Source organism: Wyeomyia smithii, chromosome 3 (genome assembly GCF_029784165.1).
Source record: "Wyeomyia smithii strain HCP4-BCI-WySm-NY-G18 chromosome 3, ASM2978416v1, whole genome shotgun sequence".
Lineage (NCBI taxonomy): Eukaryota > Metazoa > Arthropoda > Insecta > Diptera > Culicidae > Wyeomyia > Wyeomyia smithii.
Window position 1 is genome coordinate 79112952 of NC_073696.1, and position 24566 is coordinate 79137517.

At 39.2% G+C, this 24566-nt stretch overlaps 1 protein-coding gene across 4 annotated transcripts in view; it reads left to right on the top strand.

Annotated features, from left to right (window-relative positions):
* LOC129732749 (probable nuclear hormone receptor HR3) overlaps nucleotides 1-24566 on the top strand; it is a 511429-nt gene that overhangs the window by 144528 nt on the left and 342335 nt on the right. Inside the window, exon 1 of one of the 4 annotated variants that reach the window (XM_055693933.1) lies at nucleotides 12511-12816. The exons of the other annotated variants lie outside the window; for them this stretch is intronic. The gene's annotated coding sequence lies outside the window, so the exon portion shown is untranslated. Of the gene's footprint in view, nucleotides 1-12510; nucleotides 12817-24566 lie in introns of those variants that run through there. 4 annotated transcript variants of the gene reach the window in all.

Genomic DNA, 24566 nt, shown 5'->3' on the forward strand with positions numbered 1-24566 from the left:
GGAGCTCCTGCGGTAATTGGAAAGCACTTTTGGACCTCCTCCACGTGTAAACATGTACTCGATTCTGGAACTAGTTTTCCAGAATCTTGTACAGCGACACCGGTACATGGATGCTCCTTAGCGCAAGCGCTATGGAGTTCCAGCTGACGCTATTGAACGCATACTTCACGTCAAGCGTGACGATTACGTAATAGCGTATGCCCGTTCTCTTGCGCTGGAGTGCTGCCCTCGCCATCTTAGTGACGGAGGAGATAGTATCCAGCGTGAATCTGCCCTTTCGGAGACCGAACTGGTTACTTTCCAGACCGTTTATACCCTCCGTGTACCTCACCAGTCTGTTGAGAATAATCCTCTCAAGCACTTTGATCCGCAGTGTTCAGCAGGTAGATAGTCCTATTTTATTTTTCGGATCTCGTTATGGTACCACGTTTTTGGGCTGACACCTGCATCGTGCTTCCCTGGTAAAGTCGTGTGAAAGCGGCTTGAAACAGCGAGATGGTATCAGGTGCAGGGGTTTCCGTCTCGTAAAACCCGGCATGCCTTGCAGTACGCTCCGCTCTCTTTGCCTGGTGAGAATCTAACAGGGATCTGTGGTAGAGCCTTCTCCTGCTTCGAAGCATCATCGACGAAGCTCAAGTACACTAAACTTGTAGTTCGGGCTGAAGCTTCAGAAAAGTAGGGAAGGACTAGAAGGGCAGTTGAATCTAAACAGATTCAGAGTGATGCCCCTCATTCACAGTGATCTACTCTACGGGGCAGGTCACCTAAAGAATTAGGCAGTCCCTGAGGGAAGCAGCTTCCGGTAATGTAAAAAAGCAGTTGGTGGAGCTAGCCTCGAGAGGCTCATGGGCAAGAGCGACGACCGAAGCGGCGACTATGACCTCGTGAAAGGGAAAGAGCATCAGGAAGATAGGAATACGGACCAGCGAGAACACAACTGCCAAAGGCCAAGAAGACTCAAAGCAGGGTGCTTGCTCTCATACTCGAGACAGACAAGTCTTAGTATTCTGGAGGAAAATGAGCAGCGAAATCCTACCCAAGAATTTAGGGGCAAACGTGCGGACCATCCGTCGATCCGTCGATTTTTCTCAGCAGTATCAAAATTACCAACAGCCTACATATATATGATTCATAATCCTGATATTTGCCCTATGTAAACAAAACCATAGTAACGTATTAGCGTTTATGCAAAACATGAAATGCTTGGAGTTTTTCGGGCTGTTATGAGATATCACATGAAATATGTGAAATCACAAAACTGGTTTTGGATAAGAAAGATTGTATTACTACCGCACCGCTATTTAATATAAGGCAATGAGAATGGTATTCTGTCTCACTCTTTCCAAAACAATTCGTACTCCATTTATTCAGATTATTTACAAATTTATAACTTCAGTTGTATTTACCGAAAACTAACGCTTTGGAGTTTCTAAAAAGCAAAGAGCGGAGCTTCTTAATATCAATGACAGTCGAAAAATTAATATAGATCAATGATGTGATGAAGGCAGCTGCGTAGCCACAAGGTTACAGAGTCCACTTTGTCAAGCGGATGGTCGTGGGTTCGAATCTTAGTAGAATCAGGCCAATCGCTGTTAAAAAAGGATTTTTAAGCATGGGTTTATTCTCAGGCTCCCCACCAGTTACCCTTCCTTTACGCTGAAATCTACAATACCTTTGCGTGACTTTCGCAAACGCAGGACGAAACTTCTCCAGGGAATTATAATTGGCGATAATTGGCAGGAGGAAAGAGGCTCGGTATAGAAGAACAGTAAGCGTGTTAAAGAAGGGTAGCACATTAAACATAAGCACTGATAAAAAATAATAATAATAGGCATGCCACTTCTCAATAGCGGTATTGCTAATAATTAAAGTGCGGGATACAGCAGACACCCGGGCATATCTCACAATAGACCAACGATTCTAGTCGCAGTGAGGAAGTCCATACAGGAAAAAAAAATGGTATGATATCAGTATTATTGAACATACTACTCACTTTAAATAAAATTCTAATTCGAAGTACTTTGCACTGCGTGAATATGAAGTAATTATTTAGTTTGATTAATAGATGTACCAACTGGCCTTTTAGTCAGTACGAGGGTTTTCTGTTGATAAAATATATTTAGATGGTAAAGTCAAATTATGAAATAAATTCATGTGACTTCCACTTTTTAGCGAACTGGTCAAAATAGGAGCCCCAAGTAGCCAATTTAGAAAACTTATGACCAAAATAGGAGCCTAGAGAAGTTTTTAGGTATGAAAATAAGTTAACAAAATAAGATAATTTATTTATTTAAACTTAAATTTAAACACCGTAAGGCGCTACGATTCTGCACTAAGCAGAATCCCCGGTTTCCCCGTTGAACTAATTCAATCCCATATTTTTCGGAGGTAAAAAGACAAATATCTCTGATACATAGCATACCATACAATCCATATTTTGCCATTTTGGAGGATTTGAGACCAAGAAGATCCTAACGTTTGATATTTGTTCTAGATTCCTCAGCAAATCTTACATAAAATGTTAAATGCTTTTTGTTTCGGAGATAGAATTTTGTCTTCATGTCTCCAATATTCACCATTTTGAATAACAATAATTAGCCACCTTGCGTCTCCATTGAAAAAACCGCAGTAATGCAGTATCATAATACAAACCATATTTTGGCCTTACTGAAGGTTCCAGACCCAGGAAACTATATCGTTTGATATTTTTGAGGGAGCTTTTTACAATGAAGACGCATGGTTACCATGGTGGATACAGTAAATTTTACAGATTTAAAAAATTCTATCTCCAAAACAAAACAAAAAACACGATTTTGAGCACGAACGACATGAAAACATTTTCAGATAAGACTTTTTTGCATGAAATTGCTGTCAATATGTATTAGGCTGGAACACGGTAGTATGGAAAAAAAGTGATGTTGTAATTTTTTTCGCTACCATGCACTTTTCTTGATCCTCATGGGTCCTATAGCAACTGTGTTACTTATCAGATCAATCGGTGGAACTATATTTTTGTAGGAAATTTTCCTGGAAAAACTCTCCTGAACACCGTAAGGCGCTACGATGTTTGTAGAAAAAATTATTTCCCTCAAACTGATTGAATATTTGACAAATTTATTTCTCATCCTTTACGCTCTAGTGCCCAAGTTATTTTCAGACGGACCTCGGTAAAATCACTATGAATCTTTATTAACATTTTTGCCTTTCTCCTAGAAAGGTATAGCAATCACTTGCAAAACCGAAAGTATAAAAGAGCTCCAAAGGGCCGAATGGCATATATCACTCGATTCAGCTCGACGAGCTGAGCATTTTCTGTATGTGTGTGTGTGTGTGTGTGTGTGTGTGTATGTGCAGATTTTTATTCTCACTCACTTTTCTCAGAGATGGCTGAACCGATTTTCATGAAGTTAATTGCAAATGAAAAGTCTTGTTGTCCCATAAGACCCTATTGAATTTTATTGTAATCGGATTTTTAGCTTAGAGGTTATGTATCAAAATGTAAAAATCATGAAACATCATTATCTCAAAAACTACACAACCGATTTGAGCAAAATAAATTTCAAATGAACGGGCTACCTAAAGAACCCTTAACTTTAGAATTTTATAAAGATTGAACTTGTGGTTCAAAAGCTATGAAAAGAAACGTGTTCTGAAGACTGTTTAATCTCACTCATGTTTCTCAGAGATGGCTGAACCGATTTTCATAAAATCAGTGTCAAATGGAAGGTCTAGTTGCCCCATAAAACCCTATTGATTTTTTTTGCAATCGGACTATTACTTTGCCTGTTATGTTTAAAAATGTGAAATCCAGCTATGAAAAGGAACATATTCCGAAGACTACTTGGACTCACTCACTTTTCTCAGAGATGGCTGAACCGATTTTCACTAAATTAGTGTCAAATGAGAGGTCTAGCTGCCTCGTTACACCCTATTGAATTGTCTGTAATGTGTCGAAATGTGAAAATCACGAAACATCATTATCTGAGAAACTACACAACCGATTTGAATATTATCAATATTATTATCAGATGAGCAGGCTAAGGGTTAACTGATGAATTATGATTGAACACGTGGTTTCAAAGTTTGGCTGCCCTATACGTTCCCATTTTGTTTGATTATAATCGAACTTAAGCAACCGTTATGCATTAAATTGTTAGTAAAACTGTTAATAATGTTAATAAAAGATAACTTCTAAGTCCATTATCTCGAAGACTACATGACTTATTTGAACATAACTAGTGTCATACGAACGAGTCATCTCTCGAACTTACAAATAACAAACTTCATAACAATTTGATATGTGGCTCAAAAGTCATGGAAAGAAAAGAAATTTAAAGACTATTTAAAACTATACCTGCTTTGATCGATATATGTGGCCTCAACATAATTTAAATGTGGTATCGTACTATTTGAATGTTCCAAATTTATTGATTCCTTGCGATGTGTTAAAAGTCTGCAAATGCACGACGAATCGGCCATAGGATATGATCAAAGTCAAATAACAAATCGTTTGAAATGATTGAGTTTATCGAAATGACAATATCCTCGACTTTTGGTTTCTGTACATCGCCTTAATTCTGAATATATTCATTTGGGTGGTATTCGGTCATTTTCAGCAGATTTTCTGGCATCAATCTGACACCGGAAATACCCATATTGGGCGGTATTTAGTTATTTTGGTTGTTTTCCAGAAACTTAAAGTGGTCGTCTTTAAATTCAAAATGGTTTCCAGGGTCAATGTTTGGTTTCTATGCATCATCTCGATTACGGAAATATTCATATTCAGTATTATTCGGTCATTTTCGACTGTTTCCTAAAAGTTGCCATTTAGCAATTCAAAATGGTGCCTGAGGTCAATTGTTAGCTCATTGCATCATTCTAGTTCCAGAGGTACTCATATTAGATGATATTTGGTTATTTTAGGCTATTTTTCACAAACCGAAGTCGCCATCTTGGATTTTAAAATGGCATTTGGGAACAATTTCTGGCCTCCGTGCGTCAATCTGGTCAAAGAAACGCTCATATTGGGTGGTAATTGGTTATTTTCGGCTGTTTTCCAGACACCGGAAGTCGCCATCTTACAATTAAAAATGTTGTCTGAGGTCGATTTGTGGCTTCAGTACGTCATAACAATTATGGAAATACCCATATTGGATGGTATTTGGTTATTTTAGGCTGTTTTTCACAAACCGGAAGTCGCCATCTTGGATTTCGAAATGGTATTTAAGATAATTTCTAGCCTCTGAACGTCATTCTGGTTGAAGAAACACCCATATTGGGTGTTATTCGATCATTTTCGGCTGTTTCCCAGGAACCGGAAGTCGCCAACATAGAATCCAAAATGGGGTGTGTGGTCGATTTCAGCTGCTGTGTATCATTCTAGATCTGGAGATACTCATGTCAGACGAAAATCGGCCAGTTTTGGCTGTTTCCCAGAAATCAGAAGTTGCCATCCTACAATTCATAGTGGTGTTCTTGCAACATTCTGGCTCCGGAGATACTCATATTGGGTGGTATTTGGTCACTTTGGGCTGTTTTTCAGAAACCGAAAGTCGTCATTTTGAACTTTACAATTGCCTGTGAAATCAATTTCTGTCATCTGGGCGTAATGCTGGTTCCGAAAACATTCATATTGAATGGTATTTGGTCATTTTCGGCTGTTTGCCAGACACCGGAAGCCACCATCTTAAAATTCAAGATTGTGTCTGTGATCAATTTTTAGATTCTCTGCATCTTTCTGGTTCCGGAGATACTCATATTTAATGGGAATCGTCCATTTCAGGCTGATTTCCAGAAACCAGAAGTTGCCATCTTACAATCCAAAATGTTGCCTGAGGTCGATTATGGAACATATTTGTTACCACTAAAACATTCACCTGCCAAATTTGGTTCCATTTAGTTGGTTAGCTCTCGAGATGGGCAGAAATATGTGTTTCATTTGTATGGCATCCCTCCCTTCCAGAGAAGGGAGGGGTCTCAAACTATCATAGGAACCTTTATAGGCACCAAAAACCCCTACATACAAATTTTCACGCCGATCGATTCGGTAATTATCGAGCCTATATGGACCAGACAGACAGACAGACCGGATTGCATTTTTATATGTATAGATTACAACATCAATATTTTTTAAGAGTGAATATACATTTTTTGGATTGAAGCGTTCATGTAAATCTATTTTTACAAATAAAAGTTTGAATGAGAAAGGCTGGGTCTGACCGCTAGGTGGATTAATTTAGGTTTTTAAAGTATTTTTTGAAGCATTTAGATGGTTCAACTGAAGCGTGTTTAGGAGTATGCTGTAGCAGTGTTGCTGGAAAAATTCAATGGTGCCGTTCGTCAAATATTAAATTTTTTCTACAAACATTGTAGCGCCTTACGGTCTTCAGTAGAGTTGCCAGGGTTTCTTGCTTGTAATTAATTATTGTACATACTTCTATTGTGCCAAAATAAAAAAAAAATGAAATGATTCAATAACTTTAGTCGATATTTTCTATTCAGCATGATAACGAATTATCGAAATTTATTGATCTCGGAGATTTCTGAAAGAATTAACACGCAACAGATTCCACTTTGAAGATTAGAGTTTCGGTTCACAGGTTCCGAAACAAATCCGGATAAAACGTAACGAGAATATGCAGCCACTAGAATTCGCATTGATTCCTTTTCCACACAAGTCCTCAAAAGCGATAATAAGTAACCTCATTGGGGCCTTACTGGAGCTGCAGATCCCAAGATTTAACCAGAAATAACTTGTTCATGCGTCTTGTACTGTAAATATCAAAATATAGAAAATTCAATCACTGTGAGATCCCTCTCTTTATGCATCATTGAGTAAAATAGGCAGTAATAAGCACGAAACACTGGCTTGAAAATTGCATTTCTGGATACAAAGAATCGAAAAAACGCAATTGTGAACAAGATCCGTAATCGTAGACCGGACCGGGTAATCGAGCCTCCGGATAATGGAGTCCGAGCTGTAGTAAAATTGGGTTATTTATTTCCGGCAACCGCGAGAGAATTCTGTGAGAATCTGTGATTTTCCTAAAATATTCATCTTCTGGGATCACAGATTGTGTGATTTGAAAAAAGAAAATAATTGTGATTTAACAGAAAAATCTGTGAAAATGGCAATTCTGATTGGAAGTACGTACACAATTTTTTTGACGTAGAACTACATCTTTTGTTTCTAAAGAAACAGTGTGAAATGGAATAATTTTTGTCCAATTTCGAATACTTATAGGGTATGGAACATATTCTAAGCAGCTTTAGGAACCGCCTGTGTATTCAGACGAAATACTCGAAATGTGTTGGGTGAAACTCAAACAGTAGTATATCAATCTGTTCTCTATCGTTTTCTCTGTCAAAACTTGTTTTCAGATTGTTAAACTAAGTTAGCAAACTTTAACAATCATCAATCAAAGTTACCAATCGAGGGACACTATTCCAATCATCCCGAACCTATTTTAAGCAGTTTCCATCTGTTTTGCAGGCGTTTTTTTTCAGCACCCGAAGTGGCTCCTGAATGGCTGCAATATAGGTCGATTTGTTTCAATTGCAATTGTTCACAGATTGCTTTGTGATTAACGGTATTTCTTATATTCGTAAGACAGCTAGACAATCAAAGTTTTCGTTTCCATCATTGAAATTGTTGATATTGACCAAAATGCAGGAGTTTGAGGCCTGTTTTCTTCGACTGATTAAGATAAGCGCTACTGCTTAAGCCGTTCCCTACCCTAACTCTATCAATTTTCAAAAGATTTTTTTCGTTTTTGCAGCGATGGATTGGAAATTAATAAACGCGTACACCAAAACTCGGTGAATTGTTATTTTATGACGTAAACCATTGAAATGTCGAGCCATGTTTTAAACGCAGATTACGGCAAATCAGAGCAATGTCAAATGAATATTCCAATTTGACTTTCTTGTAACCGTGATGACATTCAGAGTCTGAAAATCGATCCCATACACAATTTTGAATTCTGAGATGGTAATTACCGGTTCCATGAAAACAGACTCTAGAAATCGACTTAAGGCTATAACATTATAGCGACTCCCGGTTTATGGGGAACAGCCTTATATGACCAAATACCACCTGATGTGGGTATTCCCAGAATCAAGATTATGCCCAGAAACCAAAAATCAGCTCCAGAGGCCACCTAAAAATTCAAGATGATGACTGCCGGTTTCTGGAATCCAGCTAAATTGGTCGAACAATAACCAATACGACTATTTACGGAACCAGAGTGATTCCCAGAGTCCGGAAATAAACGCCAGATGTCAGCACGTTGTCTTTAGAAACATCAGTGTCTTTCATTTGAAAAATTATTGAAGAGGAGAATTTGAACTCATCCCTGCCAATCATTTTTGAACGCAATACTGCAAGTAAAGTAACAAACAGACTTATGTTGTTACACGTCAACCTTTCGGTCATGACGTTGCATTTTCATTTAAAAAAAAAAAGCCAACAAATACTTTATTATGAAAACTTGAACAAAAAATTAGGACAAGCTGAACTCTACACAGTAAAATTTTTTGAATATTACACGTCACGTAAAATATTTTCTCATTTAAATTTCAGTTGCTTCTGACGTATACCTAGATTTTGTTTAAAAATTTATTTAAATTTGCGTGAAATCTTATGAAATTTTTTATCGCAAGCGATTAAGGTAATTCCTTATATGCGAATCAACATAAAGTTAGTTTTCGTTTCTACGTCTTTTTGTCATCTACAGATGTTAATAGTTTTTCATGCATATTTTGTAGTAACAATCCTCAAATACTCGCCAATTTTGAACAATTTTTTGCACAATTTGTTGTCCGAAAAGCACATGCATTTTACGCACGGCGATTTGGCAACTTTTCGAATTAGCTACATGGGTCTTCCCCAGGGCTCATGTTTAAGCCCCCTTCTTTACAACTTTTATGTAAATGACATCGACGAATGTCTGGCGAATTCATGCACGATAAGACAACTTGCAGACGACAGCGTGGTTTCTGTTACAGGAGCCAAAGCTGCCGATTTGCAAGGACCATTGCAAGATACCTTGGACAATTTGTCTGCTTGGGCTCTACAGCTAGGTATCGAATTCTCTCCGGAGAAGACTGAGATAGTAGTTTTTTATAGGAAGCATGAACCTGCTCAGCTTCAAACACAATTAATGGGTAAAACGATTTCTCAGGTTTTGGTACACAAATATCTTGGTGTCTGGTTCGACTCTAAAGGCACCTGGGGTTGTCACGTTAGGTATCTGATGAAAAAATGTCAACAAAGAGTGAATTTTCTTCGTACAATAACCGGACAATGGTGGGGAGCCCACCCAGGAGACCTTATAAGGCTTTACCAAACAACGATATTGTCTGTCATTGAGTACGGGTGTTTATTCTTCCGCTCCGCAGCAAACACACATTTGATCAAACTGGAGCGAATCCAATATCGTTGTTGGCGTATCGCCTTGGGTTGCATGCAGTCGACCCATACGATGAGTTTGGAGGTCCCGCTTCTGGAGCCTATCTTCTCGTATTCTTATCAAATGTGAGGTCTTGAACCGTCCCGTGATTGAAAATTTTGAAAGGTTAATCGAACTTAATTCTCAAACCCGTTTTATGACATTATATTTCAATCACATGTCCCCAAATATTAACCCTTCTTCGAATATTCCAAATCGTGTCGACTTATCAAATACTTCTGATTCTACTGTGTTTTTCGATACATCCATCATAGAAGAAACTCGTGGAATCCCGGATCATTTACGCGTGCAGCAGATCCCCAAATTTTTTTCCAATAAATATCGAAACATCAACTGCGACAATATGTTCTACACTGACGGATCGCTTCTTGATGGGTCCACTGGCTTCGGTATTTTCAATAACAATTTAACCGTCTCCCATAAGCTTGATAATCCTGCTTCTGTTTACGTCGCAGAATTGGCTGCAATTCAGTACACCCTAGGGATTATCGAAAAAATGCCCACGGACCATTATTTCATCTTTACGGACAGTCTCAGTTCCATTGAGGCTCTCCGATCTATGAAAGATGTTAAGCACTCTCCGTATTTCCTGCGGAAAATACGGGAACATCTGAGTGCTTTATCCGAAAAATCGTATCAGATTACCTTAGCGTGGGTCCCTTCTCACTGCTCGATACCGGGAAATGAGAAAGCGGACTCTTTGGCTAAGGTGGGCGCAACAAACGGTGGAATTTATGAAAGACCAATTGCCTTTAATGAATTTTTCGCATTTGTACGTCAGAATACGATCATCAGTTGGCAAAATGCTTGGACCAGAGGGGAACTGGGAAGGTGGTTACATTCCATAATCCCCAAGGTGTCGACGAACCCGTGGTTCAAGGGGTTGGATGTAGGTCGGGATTTCATTTGCGTGATGTCCCGGCTTATGTCCAATCACTATAGATTTGACGCGCATCTCCGTCGTGTTGGGCTCGGGGAAAGGGGTATCTGTGCCTGTGGTGAAGGTTATCACGACATAGAGCACGTTGTTTGGTCATGCCCTGTACACCGTGCTCAGCGTCTAAATTAATAGCTTCCCTGCAGGCCGAAAGTAGGCAGCCGGCTGTTCCTGTTCGTGATGTCTTGGCGAGCCGTGACCTATCCTACATGTCCCTTATATACGTTTTCCTGAAATCCATCCACGCCCCAGTTTAGTCCTATCCCCTTCCGCCTGCATCCAGCCTAACGACAAGAACACGTTAAGACCCCGGATCCGGAAACAGCAATCAGACCCGCACGATACTCTCAAGGCCCGAGGGAGACAACCCAATATGCCAGTCCGTAATATCTTGGCCCAGCAGCGGAACATGTGCTTACCTATGGCAATGAAAACCATCATACAGTAAACCAGTGCTTTTAATGCAAAATATTATAGCTTTAAGTTACATTTAGTTTCAGCTCGTAGTCGGCAGCGAGGATAAAAAATTTGCTTTTGGTTATTAAGATACTTTAGAAAGTAAGCTACCAGATATAATTGGCGCCGTTAAATATTAAATTGTATTTGTGCCGTGTCAAATAAATTATAGATGAACAAAAAAAAATCCTCAAATATATTCTACGTTTAAACTGCATAAGCTTGTTCGAATTTCGGCTGGAACGACTAAATGCGAAATCTGCGTCGAAAAAACAAAAGGTCAAGTTCCGGAAGATCGTAGCACCTGAGCTTTGCTCTGCTTTGTGTGGTAAATCATGAAAAACCTCTTATAGATAACTCTTCAGAGTGGCATTTTCCTTCAACATGTTCAGAGGAGAGCTCCCTCATTGATTTGTCATATTGATATTTCATTCGAATTTTACAATAAATATTTTTAACTATCACGTTCAGCAAATTTCTTGTAAAAACAAAATAGATTGCAACGAAGACAATGAGATGTTCACTAGAACTAATTCAAATTAACTCAACAAATTAATCGATTTTACCATGCCGGTAGCGATCGGACATGTGTTGTATGTATTCATAGTTCGAGTTGTCCGTCAATCACAACACAAATTAATCTAGACTAGACAACCCCAAGAGATGAGCAACAAGTCACATGACACCGAATAGAATCAACTAGCTTACTGACGTAATTAATTTTGGTCCATGATTTTCCATTGGTTTGGAAGCAACTTTAAAAGCTAATTTCGTGTTGTTCATAGTTCGAGTTGTCCGTCAATCACAACACAAATTAATCTAGACTAGACAACCCCAAGAGATGAGCAACAAGTCACATGACACCGAATAGAATCAACTAGCTTACTGACGTAATTAATTTTGGTCCATGATTTTCCATTGGTTTGGAAGCAACTTTAAAAGCTAATTTCGTGTTGTTCTAAAAGCATCTTGTCAGAAAACATAACTGTCGCGAAGAGTAATAATTAATCTGTACTATGTACTCCAGACAACAAAAAAGTAAAGCGAGAGAAGCAGAAAACATCAACATAAACCACATGCTCTCTTGTTCGTCTGTGTGGCAGCAAAGTACCGCGTGGCGGCCCCGTTGTATTGGAAATTCTTACAGAGAGCCAACCCAAAGAACTGCAGCGGGCGGGATAAAGAAACAGCATAACACGCAGAGCATAAGAGAGCTAACTGAGAACATAGAGCAGCAGCAGCAGCATATCGATGTAACGCAAAAGTGCTGCTCCACATTGTCTTGCTGTTGGGTTGGGAAAAGTGGGTGGTGGACGCGCGCGGTCGCTGCACCGTACAGAAAATGAGCGAAAAGCGAGAGAACCGGCGTAGTTCCGGAGAGTAGTTGCGAGCGAAATTACAGCTAGTGATGCACTGCTGAGCTGTGGTGTGGCGAATATTGCGAGATAGGTAAAAGAGAATAGTAAAGTAAACAGCAGCAGAGGACTGCAAAAGAAAACGGCCACTGCTAAAGAGAAACCGAAAAAAAGCGAACCCCGTGGTTGTGCTCTCCACTCGGTTCCACCAGCCCGCATAGGCCTGTATGTTGTGCAGCCTTCGAAGTTGCTGTGGAAATATTATGTTTTGTCTGTTTCTCTATGACCAGTCTTTCGCCGTACTTCGTATTGAACGCATCTCTCTGTTCGGGGAGTTCGTATATTCGCTATTGCGCTTTTCGTAGCTTACTCCGGGTCGGTGCTATTTTGTGTCTTACTGTCCCGTTTCCGGAACCGTGTATCCGGTTTATCTCCAGTGGATACCGGGAACAGGAGTTTCCCATTCATCAGTGCCTTGAAACCGGGTACAACTCCCGCATTCAGTGAACAACTATTGAGAGAAGAGTCGTGATTTGAATCGAAAGTTGAAAAAAAATCTTTTGGATTCCATGGCTTAGCGCAAGTAGCTTAAGAATGTGTAAGTGTCAATCAAATCAAAAATCGAAAAAAGCCCTTTAAGTGACCAGTTACCAGCCCTAGTTTGAATCCAACTTGGAAGAGAAAACCAAACTACGCCAGAGCCCCCAATAAGCTTCAAAGTGCCTCAATCGAAAAAAAAACAGTGAAATAACAGTAGTGTAGCGTTTTCGTAACACCTTTTCCGCGAGTGTATTTTATCAGCGTCATTGATGATGCAAAAGCCTGTTGGTGGTGATTTTTGAGAAACAGAAAAGAAGCAAAAATCAGCCACTTCGGCGCAGTGGCGGAAGAAAAAGAAATTTTGGGCCCCCCTCTTCGGTCGGTACTAAGCTGTCGGGTTGACCACCGAAAGTTTCAGAGACGACCATCGTAACACCATTCGCGTGCACTCCCCGTCCTGCCTGTGGTTGTTTGCGTGCGTGCGTTGATGAGATGATGAAAACGGTTGCGGCGACGGTGGAAAGTGAAGTGAAAGAAGCATAAAAAAAATTTCACCCTTACATAACGCACGACGGCTACGTCGGCGACGCGGTTCACATTAAGTTAACACATCGATGCCGAATCTGTCCGTCTGTGAATACTTAAACGATACAAGGGGAGGGGGGGAAGAGCTGAGATGGACCAGTGCAAGCACGTGTAAAGGGGACGAGGGGTGCGAGCGATAGGATAAGAGTGACAGAAGCAGGGGGAGCTTGCAGGAGTGCCTGAATGGATTAATAACAATATTCATAACAAAGCCGAAGAAGCAGAAAGGCGCTTAACTTCTGCGGTGCGGTGAACAAAATTGAATTCAAAAAAAGCAAATGAAATCAAAAGCCGAGACAAAGATAGTAAATGCCGACGTCGAGAAAGTGGAAATGAGGCGAGCTTTTTTGGGGGCTTAGGCGCGAAATTGAATTAAAAAAAATACATACATAGATGCACTAAACATTGACGAAGCAAACGGACGGAATGAAAGTTCGAAAATAGGATTAACTAGGGATTAATGTGTCACCGAAGGGCTTGGCGGGTTGCTGCAGGCTACTGATGCTGAGCAACCCCGATGATGGTGCGAGGATGGAGAAGTTTTGATTCGAAGAGGATATGCAAGGGAACACGGTGATCTACAGTGTGTATACGAATTGCGGATTACCGGCGAGGTGGTGCACAAATCTCGATTTTGAAGCTGCTGGCTGGATAAACGGAAAGAGTTTCTAGTCGGAAACGTAGTTCCGTGGATAGTGGATTGTGGATGGATGTGTAGACTTTGAATTGATTTTATAGGATTTTTTTTTTTGATTGCAAATAACAACTTCAGGTATGCTACAGCAAATTTTGTATCAGCGAACATGGATTCGAGTTTTTGAGGATGCTGACGGCAAGTGCCATTTATAGCGCTAATAGCACAGTTTTGTTTTTGGTTATTATCGTAATTACTACGACTTTGGTGTTCCCCTATTTATGTTATGCTGATTTCATTTAAGATTCCTGCATTAAAAATTTGGCCTGAAATTTTATAGAATTTAAAAATTAATAACTAAGGCCGTTCAAAATTTCGTTTTCATTTTATGTCACCCATATTCATACTTTTGGGTTTTCTAAACGTTTAATATTTCTGATAAAGTCGAATTCCTAGAGATTCATTAAGATTTGGCACGCAACTCCAGTGTTGCTAACTTTATGTGCTCTCTAATTGCGAACTAAAAGTTCAAATATTACCACATCATTTTTAGAGTTTTCCATGCCCAGTAGTCTGAGAATACATAAAAATTTATTAGACCATTTTTATTGTGAATGAAACTTTGCACACGTATTTGAGTAAGTATTTTAATTTTTCGAAAGTGAAAATAAATTTTGAGACTCAAAAGTAATGTTCCAAACGGGTATTTTGGCATAGGTTTTATTTATACCTTGAATTGTACCTATCTCAGATAACTTATTTTGAAAATTTTTGATTACCAACAATTTTAAAATAAACACTAAATATTAACAAATGAAAAAGCGTTGATTTTTTCTTGATTTCTTTTTGTTAAAAGATTAATTTCTTAAATGCAACCCTTCAAGACTGAGCCCATACAATTGCGTAGATAAAAAGTGACGTAAAACAAAACCTAAACCGAAGTAATTCTTATATTGAATATTCTCATTTGGTTCGGTTTTTTTTTTCTTTTTCGTAGCAATTGCGATGTTGACACTAGCATTGTGGTCGATAAAACAATGAATTAGACTTTCAGAGATCACCTTCTACCTACACGATTATATAAGATCGGTATCAAAGGGTTAAAAATTGGGAAAATATTATATATGTACTAAATTTAATATTAAGGTTTTGTACCATGATCGGACCAATTTTCAAATGCGAGATTGCTTCACTAGTAAACGAAAAATTAATTCAAATATGCACCAGTAGAATCGAACAACTTTCCCTGATGATGTTCAGAAATGCCTTGCTTTAAGATAGCAGTATATTTTTTAGTAAAATGCTTCTATAACATTTAAAAGTCACATAGAAACACTTCTTATGCGCAAGATTTTTTTAAAAGTTGGAACTTAAAATGGGAACACTTGTTTTGTATCGTGATCGGACCAGTTTACTTCTGAGACTTCACCGCATTTCATTTGCCTGTGCTTGATAACTTGATGTAGGGTAATTACTTCACTGTTTAGAAACAATACTTCAAATATATAGTGTCATCAAACAACTTCTCCTGCTAATGTTCAGAAAATTTGATGGAGATTTCATACGTTATAGCTACTATTAGAAAAATAGTCTTGAAAATGAGCCATTTTCAAAGATAATTCGCCTTTACAAACAATATTCGCCTTTAAAAACAAATATTCAAAGATTTTTCACTTAAATGCCTTTATAACATTGAAATTTCATGAAAAAAAACACTTCTTGAGCGAAACATTTTCTCAAAAGATGAAATTATGGGAGAAATGCGAAGACCTGATTTGTATCAGGTTTGGACCAGCTAACTTCTGAGACTTCAATGTAATTCTATAAAAAACGGCCCTCTATTCTAATCCACCATTTTTGATCTGGTTGACACTTTGGGCAGATAGTTCTATGGGCTAAGGATGTCATATTGTTAAAAAAAATTGTTTAAATCACGACTGATTTGTGAACAATTTTTTTTTTTTATTCTCGCTTACTTTCCGTCGGTCTATTTCCGCCACTGTTGTGGCCAATTACCGACGCCCAGGGAGGCGACTCCACACCCAGGTCCCTAACTCATGACCCGTTTATTAACGGACCGGCGCCAACGGCTTTACTTCCTCATGCGATGGAAGGCGTGATCCCAGAGATTTTTCACCTCAGAAAATCTCCCGGTGTCGGCTAGGATTGAATCTAGACCAGTTGGGTTGGTTGTGAGTGGATCACGCCACCCCACAACTATCGACACCTATGTCGGCGGTGGGATTCGAACCCAGGCGTCGAGCGTGGTTGGCGGAGACGTTACCAACCACACTAGGCCCCCGCTATTTGTGAACAATGATTATGACAAAAAAAATAATTTATGATTACAATTATTTTCAAAGCCAGAAAGATTTGTTTTTTCGGTGTGACGTCTACAACAAAGTTGTTGAAAGTAATTTTGTCTTTCAAAAAAATAAACCCTGTAAACATTTTTTTATTTAAATTCGTATGTTATGACAAAGTTGAATTTTCCTATTTTTTATTACTCTTAGTACAATAAAATGTTTTGTTTTTGTATTGAGATTCACGAAAAGTTTTTTTTTTTGAGATTCATAATTTATAATTACATTTATGTGTTTTTTTTTAAATTATTTTTTCTGTCTCCTGTTGTTTTTTTTTTTTGTCTGGACAAAATTACTATCTACAATTCTGCTAAAGACTTCATACACCTGAAATAGATCTGGCTATATTTTTTCATTTTTGTGAAAGTTTCACTTTCTTGTTTCTCATTTCTCCATGATCAGATACCCATTACTATTTAGTCCATCTTTAGTAGTTTTATGAGAAATTTTTTTTTTGAAAAATGAGAGCTTTTTCCGTTTCGTTTTTCCGCGTTTAATTTTTTCGTTGGGCAAAATGTTTTTTTTACGTTGTATATTTTTTCGAAAATACAAAGACGTCACACCGATAAAACAAATCGTTTTGGCTATAACAATATTTCTGATTATCAATACCCTTTTTTCATAAACCTTTTTTACAAATTAGCCATGATTAAAAAAAATACGAATAGTACAAAATAGCATCTTTAGCTTCAAAAAACAACTGTGCAAAGTTTCGGTCAAATCAAAAAAGGGACATTTTTAATGCATTTCCTCTTTACCGCTTGACTTTGCCTGTGCTGAATACAATTCATGACAAAATTTTTGTAAAAGAAATTTTATTCCGTGAGAGTAGCCGAACCGAAATGCTGCTGAGAGTTTTGTGCAACAAAATTGTCTATCTAAAAAAACTTAAATTTAATTGGATCTTAGGTAAAATGACTGGTTTTGTATCCGATTATGCTAAAAATTCTATAAACAGAGAAAATATATACAGTCAGGTTTTTTGACGTAACTACGTCTAACCGCACTATATCGAGATACATTCTGCGGAAACTAAAACCAAGGTGTAACGTTGGAATGAATGATTTCAAACGGTAATACTGATGTAACCACATGATGGATCATGATAATCAATATGTCGTTGGATTGATAAAATGATGGACAATTTTGTGATTCCTCAGTTATCATTATATTTTCATTGTTAAACAGTGGAAATTTCATAAAAGTTTCAAGGTCGAATTTTCTAGAACAATGCACCAATCACATGCGAGCACGCCTGGCACAGACTTCATGATTAAACACCAACTGCCTGCTGTGATATCCTGTATAGCAGTGGCAAAAAAAAAAAATTGACAGAACCTCCTCGTCCCAATAGGTCATATAATGTTCGCTACTATGAGCCTAGACTATTTTCATGTCTTGAAGGTGTAGCTTTTTCGGAAAGTTCATAACCACCTCCACTATTAGATAGATTTATGTTCTGCTGTTAGAATGTTATTAAAACTTATGTCTTGAAGGAAAACTTGCTGTCACAAGCAACAGGACTGCACCGAGCAATGTATGAATAGAGCGCTGGTCACTCGTCTATCAGTGCAGTAGAACTCGATATTTATTTGTGTGCAGCCAAGCCAAGTGAAGACTACATTGCCGCTGTCAACGCACAGTGGGGCGTGTTGGATTAACGCGTAGGTATCGTTTTGCGATCTGGAACACAATCGAATTGTCGTTTTATTTGTCTTCTTCTTCTTGTTTCATATAGTAGCAAATATCAGAATTCAATATGATTATTCGGGTGCCGCAAAATACGCTACGCAACCGGGGACAACAAAATTCTGTACGTTGATCGTTATTTTTTCCACGAGCTTGTAACTGCAGGAAAATTTTATTATGTGACATCTTTGCTTCTTGGTGATCGGAGAGTGAGCCATCGTTCACAAGACAAATAAATATTGTTCAATTCTACTAAATCGTACTCAATTTCGGTCTGTATGGAAGCTTGCTTTTTCGCGTATTGAAGGAGGTTGAATGGTATTCGTCAATGTTAAAGATAATTTTTTTTCTTCTAAAATAGAGTGATGCAAATAAATAATCAAAATACAGACCCCGTTCGATTTTGCCAAACACGACACGGGAGAATTTTCCTGTTGCCAAGATTGAACCATGCCAAAAATGAACGGTTCTCTTTTCATGACTTTTTTCATAGATATTTCCACCAATGAACTAGTTTTAGTTCCAAGTCGTTAGAAGTGGCGCTTTATGAATTGAGGCTGACGACCTAGATACTTGATATTACTACCCGAGTAATTAGAGGCTTAGTACTGCTTAGATCATGATCATTATCATTATTGACCGTTTTACCGATTCCGGTCATCCGCTTCGGCAACATAAAGAACCAAAATACCCTTCTTTTGGAGGATGTTGAGCTTAAATTGGTTGAAATAATTAAGAAAACTAAGAAATGTAATTAGACATAATCGCTCGTTCTTGGCACATGTGTGCCAAAATCGAACCGTGCCAGAAGTTAAACGAGCTCAAATCAAACAGAGCCTCAAAGGGAAATATAAAACTATTGTAGTCCTACGTCAACTATGCGGTCGTGTTTTGGATACCACCCTCCTACTATTTTCAAGCGGATACATTCATCGTAAAAAACCGCGTTAATTCGAAAATCTGAGTAAAAAACTCACGTCAATTCAAAATCTGCGTAAAGTAAACCACCAAGAAGACTTTGGAAAAAACCCGAGACGCTTTACGACAGTAGATGAAATTGTTCTTTTTGACGGTCACTTTGAATCTTTCGGAGGGCGGAGGGTTTTTTTCGACTATGTTTTCTACTCAATGATTCACACTCAGACGTTTTTGTTTCTCAAACCGCGTAATTCGAAAATCCGCGATTTTTTTTTTTTTTGAATTATTGCGGTATCGCGTGAAAAAAAAACCGCCAATCTTAAATCATCCAAAGTAATTTCGATTCAATTAAAGAACTAGGTTGACTGTACCAATAAAATTTCCTTACTGTAATTTGACAGACAGTATAAACTTTCATGAACATTTACGGACTTCACTTGTCATTCGAGTTGCACTTTGTCACATTCTTTGATTAGGCAGGAATAGTATTGAAATCAGGTAAAACAAATCTGGTGTCTGGCGCAATCGACTGGATTTACTAACGATCGTTGTTTAAGCGATTATTTCAACGTTTTAATTGAAAAAATGGACTTTTTTCGGATGACGATAAAAAAAATAAGATATATAATTGAGTTTGGTAATATTCCTAAAGAAGATAACTTAAAATAGATTTTACGCTTTAGGTTTGCCCAGAAATTCTCAATGGAACGCAGCTGAGGGACGTTGAACGGGTTCGCCGACTTGGGTACCACATTGATATGAAGCCATTCCATCTCCTCCAACAATCGCTTCGAGTAGTGGGCCAACGCCAGATGCGGCCAGAACGCGTCTTCGCCCTCATATTATCTCTTGATAATCGACGCAACTTTCGGCAGGCATTTCGCACTATAAATTTTGCAGTTCACGGTCGGTCCGGAGTGAAAAAAGATCGGCTTTGGCATCCCATTGTCGCTGATTGCAAGCAGCACCTTGGTGGGAAATTTGGTGTGTGAAATTCCTTCTTGGGGGATGTAGAATACGAAGTGCCCTGCCAGTCGTTGCCATCCAGGCTGAGATAGGTCTCGTCGTCCATCAGCACTCTCATGTTGCGATTCGCCGGGAAAATTGACTAGACCATCATTTTCAGCCGCTGCCGCTGCGTTATTGCCTGCACACGGTGTAAAATAACGGTCAATTCAAATGAGTTTCAATTACGCGGAATATTTCCGCCACAGCGATGGTGCACATCAGCCCTATTACCTTTGAATCCAGTAGACAGTCGCGTGCCGTGCTGCCAGAAACAGCAGAAAGGCTGTAAGTTTATCATTTGCGGAATATGTCCAGTACGTGTCGCACAAAATAATCGGTACCACATTTTTTTTAGAATATTGTATGGAGTGATACGTCTGTTTGTCTGTGGTAAAATGACTGACTTTATTGTTAATTTTTTTAAATTAAATGACACTGCACTTCCCTCAAATGCACTGGTTGCTGACTATGTTAAAATGACTGACATTAGTGAAGATAGAGGGATTTTTTTTGTAGATTTGCGCTAAAAAAATTAAAATCCAAATTTTTCAAAAAATCGCCGATGAAATATTTTTAACTCCCCGATCCTTGATTCTTATCCAGTTGGCAACATTTTTGCGAAAAAAAATCAGAGGTACATGAAAATTCGATAATAATCGATATTTTGACACCGTGCTGCAGCTCCGAAATCAGTGGACACCGTCTACTGCACGGGACTGCCAATTCCTGACAGGTATGATCATGCTAGCCAGGTACTTTTTCACTGTGCTGCCACTTTTCACTTGGTCTCCCTCTTCAGCTTCCTTTAGAGCTTCTTGTCTCTCAGGGTCGTTGGCCGTTCGGATTGTTGTCCAATAGTGCCAAGATGTTGTAGATGCCGGAATGAGCGTATCCGGCGTCCACGAAGTGCCGCACGATGTCCGTTTTCGACGCGGCGGTGTACCGTTCTTTGAACACGCACTCTTCTGAACGGAGTAGTTACACTGTTTTCAATATCACGGTTAAAGTTTGACTGATAGAGATGTCAAATTTTGATGTAGAACTACGTCTTTCAAAAAGTTTGGCCACATGGCACAGTTACGGCGACTCTCTCCAAAGGCTGGCCAAGCAAAAGAAGTGTCGATGAATGCGACAAAAACGTAGTATTTATAAAATTTGAATTCAATTGCATCCAAATTTGCTCTAATTATAGTATCGGTTTTATTGAACTTCACGATGTTGAACTATTTTAAATGACTAAACTCACTAAGCCTAACGCCAATCGAACACACTTATAAATTTTTACGGGATGATTGCTTCGAAGTATAAAAATCTGAGATAGTTTAGGTTTATCTAATTACATTCTAACTTTCTGGCTGATAATTTTTGTTTTTTTCAAAATACTCCACAGATAGCAATAACACCGTGATTTTTAATGTCATCTTTCAAAGCATGAGATGCGATAGCAACTTGTAGTCATAATAAGAACATGATTGTTTCTCCAGATAATTTCACACCTGTTCTTTATTATCTTTTTTTTAAATGGGGGGATTTGTTAGTAGCTTAAGTATTAATGATAAATATTAATAAATGATGAGTATGTCACAAACTCATGATTTATTACAAATTATTTATTACAAGTCACATATGGTGGCTTCTCAACACTGTATGTTCTTTATTATCATTTTTCACTTCTTTGGGTTAAAGATTTGGGTTGCAGATTGCCAATAATTTTCCTAATCTGAGCGTCCTACTCTCGATTACATTCTAGAGAAGCAGCCGTTTATTTACCTTACCAATGCAACGCATTAAAGACTCATCACTGCGAGTTCAACTGCAGTCAGTCTTTTCGCAAACGCGCCAAAAATCGTAACGTCTAAAAATAGGCACCTACTACTAACGTTTCTCGACTGCGTGCGAACCGGTTGTTGTGGGATTAATTTGGCCAACTGCAGCATCAATTTTTCCCCTTTCGTCGCGGCATTTACTCGCACTTTTCACTTCATTTGGATTATTTCTGCAATACTGCACTTGGGTGGATAAATGTTTACTTTCGGCTGCAGCAGGTTGCACACTGAATTCCTGGATGGGAGCGTTTCGCAGTTGCGATGGTGGTGTTATTAATTTTTTTACATCGTCAAATGGCGACCATAAATATTACGTTCATAACAATGGTTTCTTTCTCAATCCGGTCCGCAAATTACACACAATTGTCGAAATGTTTCTTCCATGGTTCCGCAACCGGCAACGCTGGATCAAAGTTTTTGGATACTTTATTCAAGTACTGAGCTCAATTATTTGTTTATCAGTTTATCTCTAAGTTCTCCAAACAACTTCATTCTCGGTAGAAAATTCAACCCAAAACCACGGTCGCCCCACTTTAGCTCAGCATTTCTTCCCCCCTTAGAAAAGACGTCATTTTGGGCCTTTCATCGAAATGGATTTCTGTCATCACATCCATGGGGGATCGTGACACCCGCCGTTGGTCGATAGGCGAGGGAGAGGAGCTTCCGAAATTGCATTATTTCGCACTATATCATATTTATCAACCGAAGACTAATTCACCCTCCGTACGCTTCGAACCACTATAATCCAGATGGAAGCTAGTGGTAGGCACCCAACCACCAGTAATGGAATCCCCGGGAATCGTCGTGCCGCACAGGATCCCATTGGATCTAATGAAGCTTGACACTCATGGGCCGGGACGTGCTGTTGGCACAACGAACGCGCGAAAGACATTGCCAGTAAACATGAAATCTAATAAGTTTCCCTCCCCGGAAAACGGAATAACATTCCGACGAAGGATATGCGTCTGTGGAAAATTTTGGCCCTCTGGAAATGCAGCGCTTAAGTGGATTAAGACATTGCTTCATCTTGCCTCCCCACATCTCTCGCTCCGGCGACAGCGAACTCATTTTAGTGTTCCCAATCTATGCTCCCCCTCGTCGGAAGCGAAAGCGTTTTCCCTGCAACCGAGTCCCACCGGGGTTCTTTCCCGGGAAGCTCATCTGAAAGAGCTATAATTGAAGTTTCCGCTTGCTGATTGTACCCGAGGTGAAGGAGGCTGAGGACGCAGATTGCAGTGTTAAAAATTGATTAATTCTTGAATTTGGGCCAATTATGGTAACAACACAACAGCAGGAGCAGCAAACGGCAGAAACTTACACGGTCGGTATGGATGAGGTTTAGCTCTCTGTTCGGCTCGGAATCCTGCCGGATAATCCATCATCTTACGAAGATGGTGCACCTTTTGTGTTTGTGCAAAGATTGCTTGTATTTGAATGCGCAGCACATTCATTTGTGTACCAAAAGAATATTTGTTTTATTGAATAAAAAACATTTGCCCTAAATAGTGTGATTATAGCATATTTGTTTTAAACACCTATTATACAATGACAAAATCGGATATGGAGTGTGCTGTGCGTTATGTGAGATTTTTAAATTAAATAAAATTTCATCATCAATATCTTCGCTTTTAATGAACCTCTTTTCAAACTATAGATACAAGAATGAGGGTAAATAACTTCTTTTTCTCATAACAGTACTGAGATAGTTTGGTATAAGCCTAACAGAGTATCAGGCAAGCCATAATAAATTTAATGCTTAAATCATTTTTAGTGATGCACTGACGCATTGCGCTTATACGGACTGCTGTAGCCCCAACCATAAATTGCCAATGCTCGTTATGTGCATTTTTATGGCTAAGCAATAAGTATAACATATTGTCTCATAAGCTGTGCATAAGCTATGCTGTCTATAAGTATTTTTCTTTACTGTAAGCTATAAAGCAATTCTAAAAAAAATATGCACAACAACCTTGTTTGAAATATGCTATCGATACGCGTGAAAATTATAAACCATTTGCCCTATCGAAAAGCCAAGACGGAACCGCGTCCGACAACCGCTTGTACTCTAGCTGCACTCGCACTGCATCCACCGAAATGCAGTATCGTAGCTATTTTCGTTTGGAATCCCCCCATAAACCAGCACCCGAGGGAAATCGGTAGCCCCTCTTTCTAGACGGCGACGACGACGGTCCAGCAACTGGCGTCCCGAAACTGACGCATCGTGTGTGCACTCTCCTCTGGTGTGGGTGGCGACGATCAATCCGGGGCGGCTGCTGTCGTCGGATTGGGTTGGGTACGACACAGAGTAAAACCGAACCGAAAGTATAACAAGCATCTTTATTTTCGAGCAATGCATCTTAATTTAACCGCTTCTGCATACGATGCTGAGGAGTACCGAATATCGGTCTGTGTGCCGGGTCTTCGTCGGACCGCACAGCCGCGCCCTCCGACCACGTCGACTCCAGCTCTGCTACGACGCGTACGCTGTAAATAGCATATATATGCATATGCGCGCGAGTGCACGGTTGTTTATGCGCTCTAGCCAACCAGCGCGATCGCTGCTGCACACACTAACTGAGCTGAAATGATGTTTGGTGGCGTCTGGGAGCCCCACGATAGTTCTGCCCTTGCCTCCCCCGCCCTGTTTATTGCTAGTTTCTCCGTGTAGGTTGAGTTGTAATCATGGCTTGTTGGTGCTTTTGTTTAGCGCGATTTTTTTCCGCTTCTGCCACGTGAAGAATCTAAACGTGAAGAGCATAGTTCTGCCGAGCGCGGCTTAGAAGAC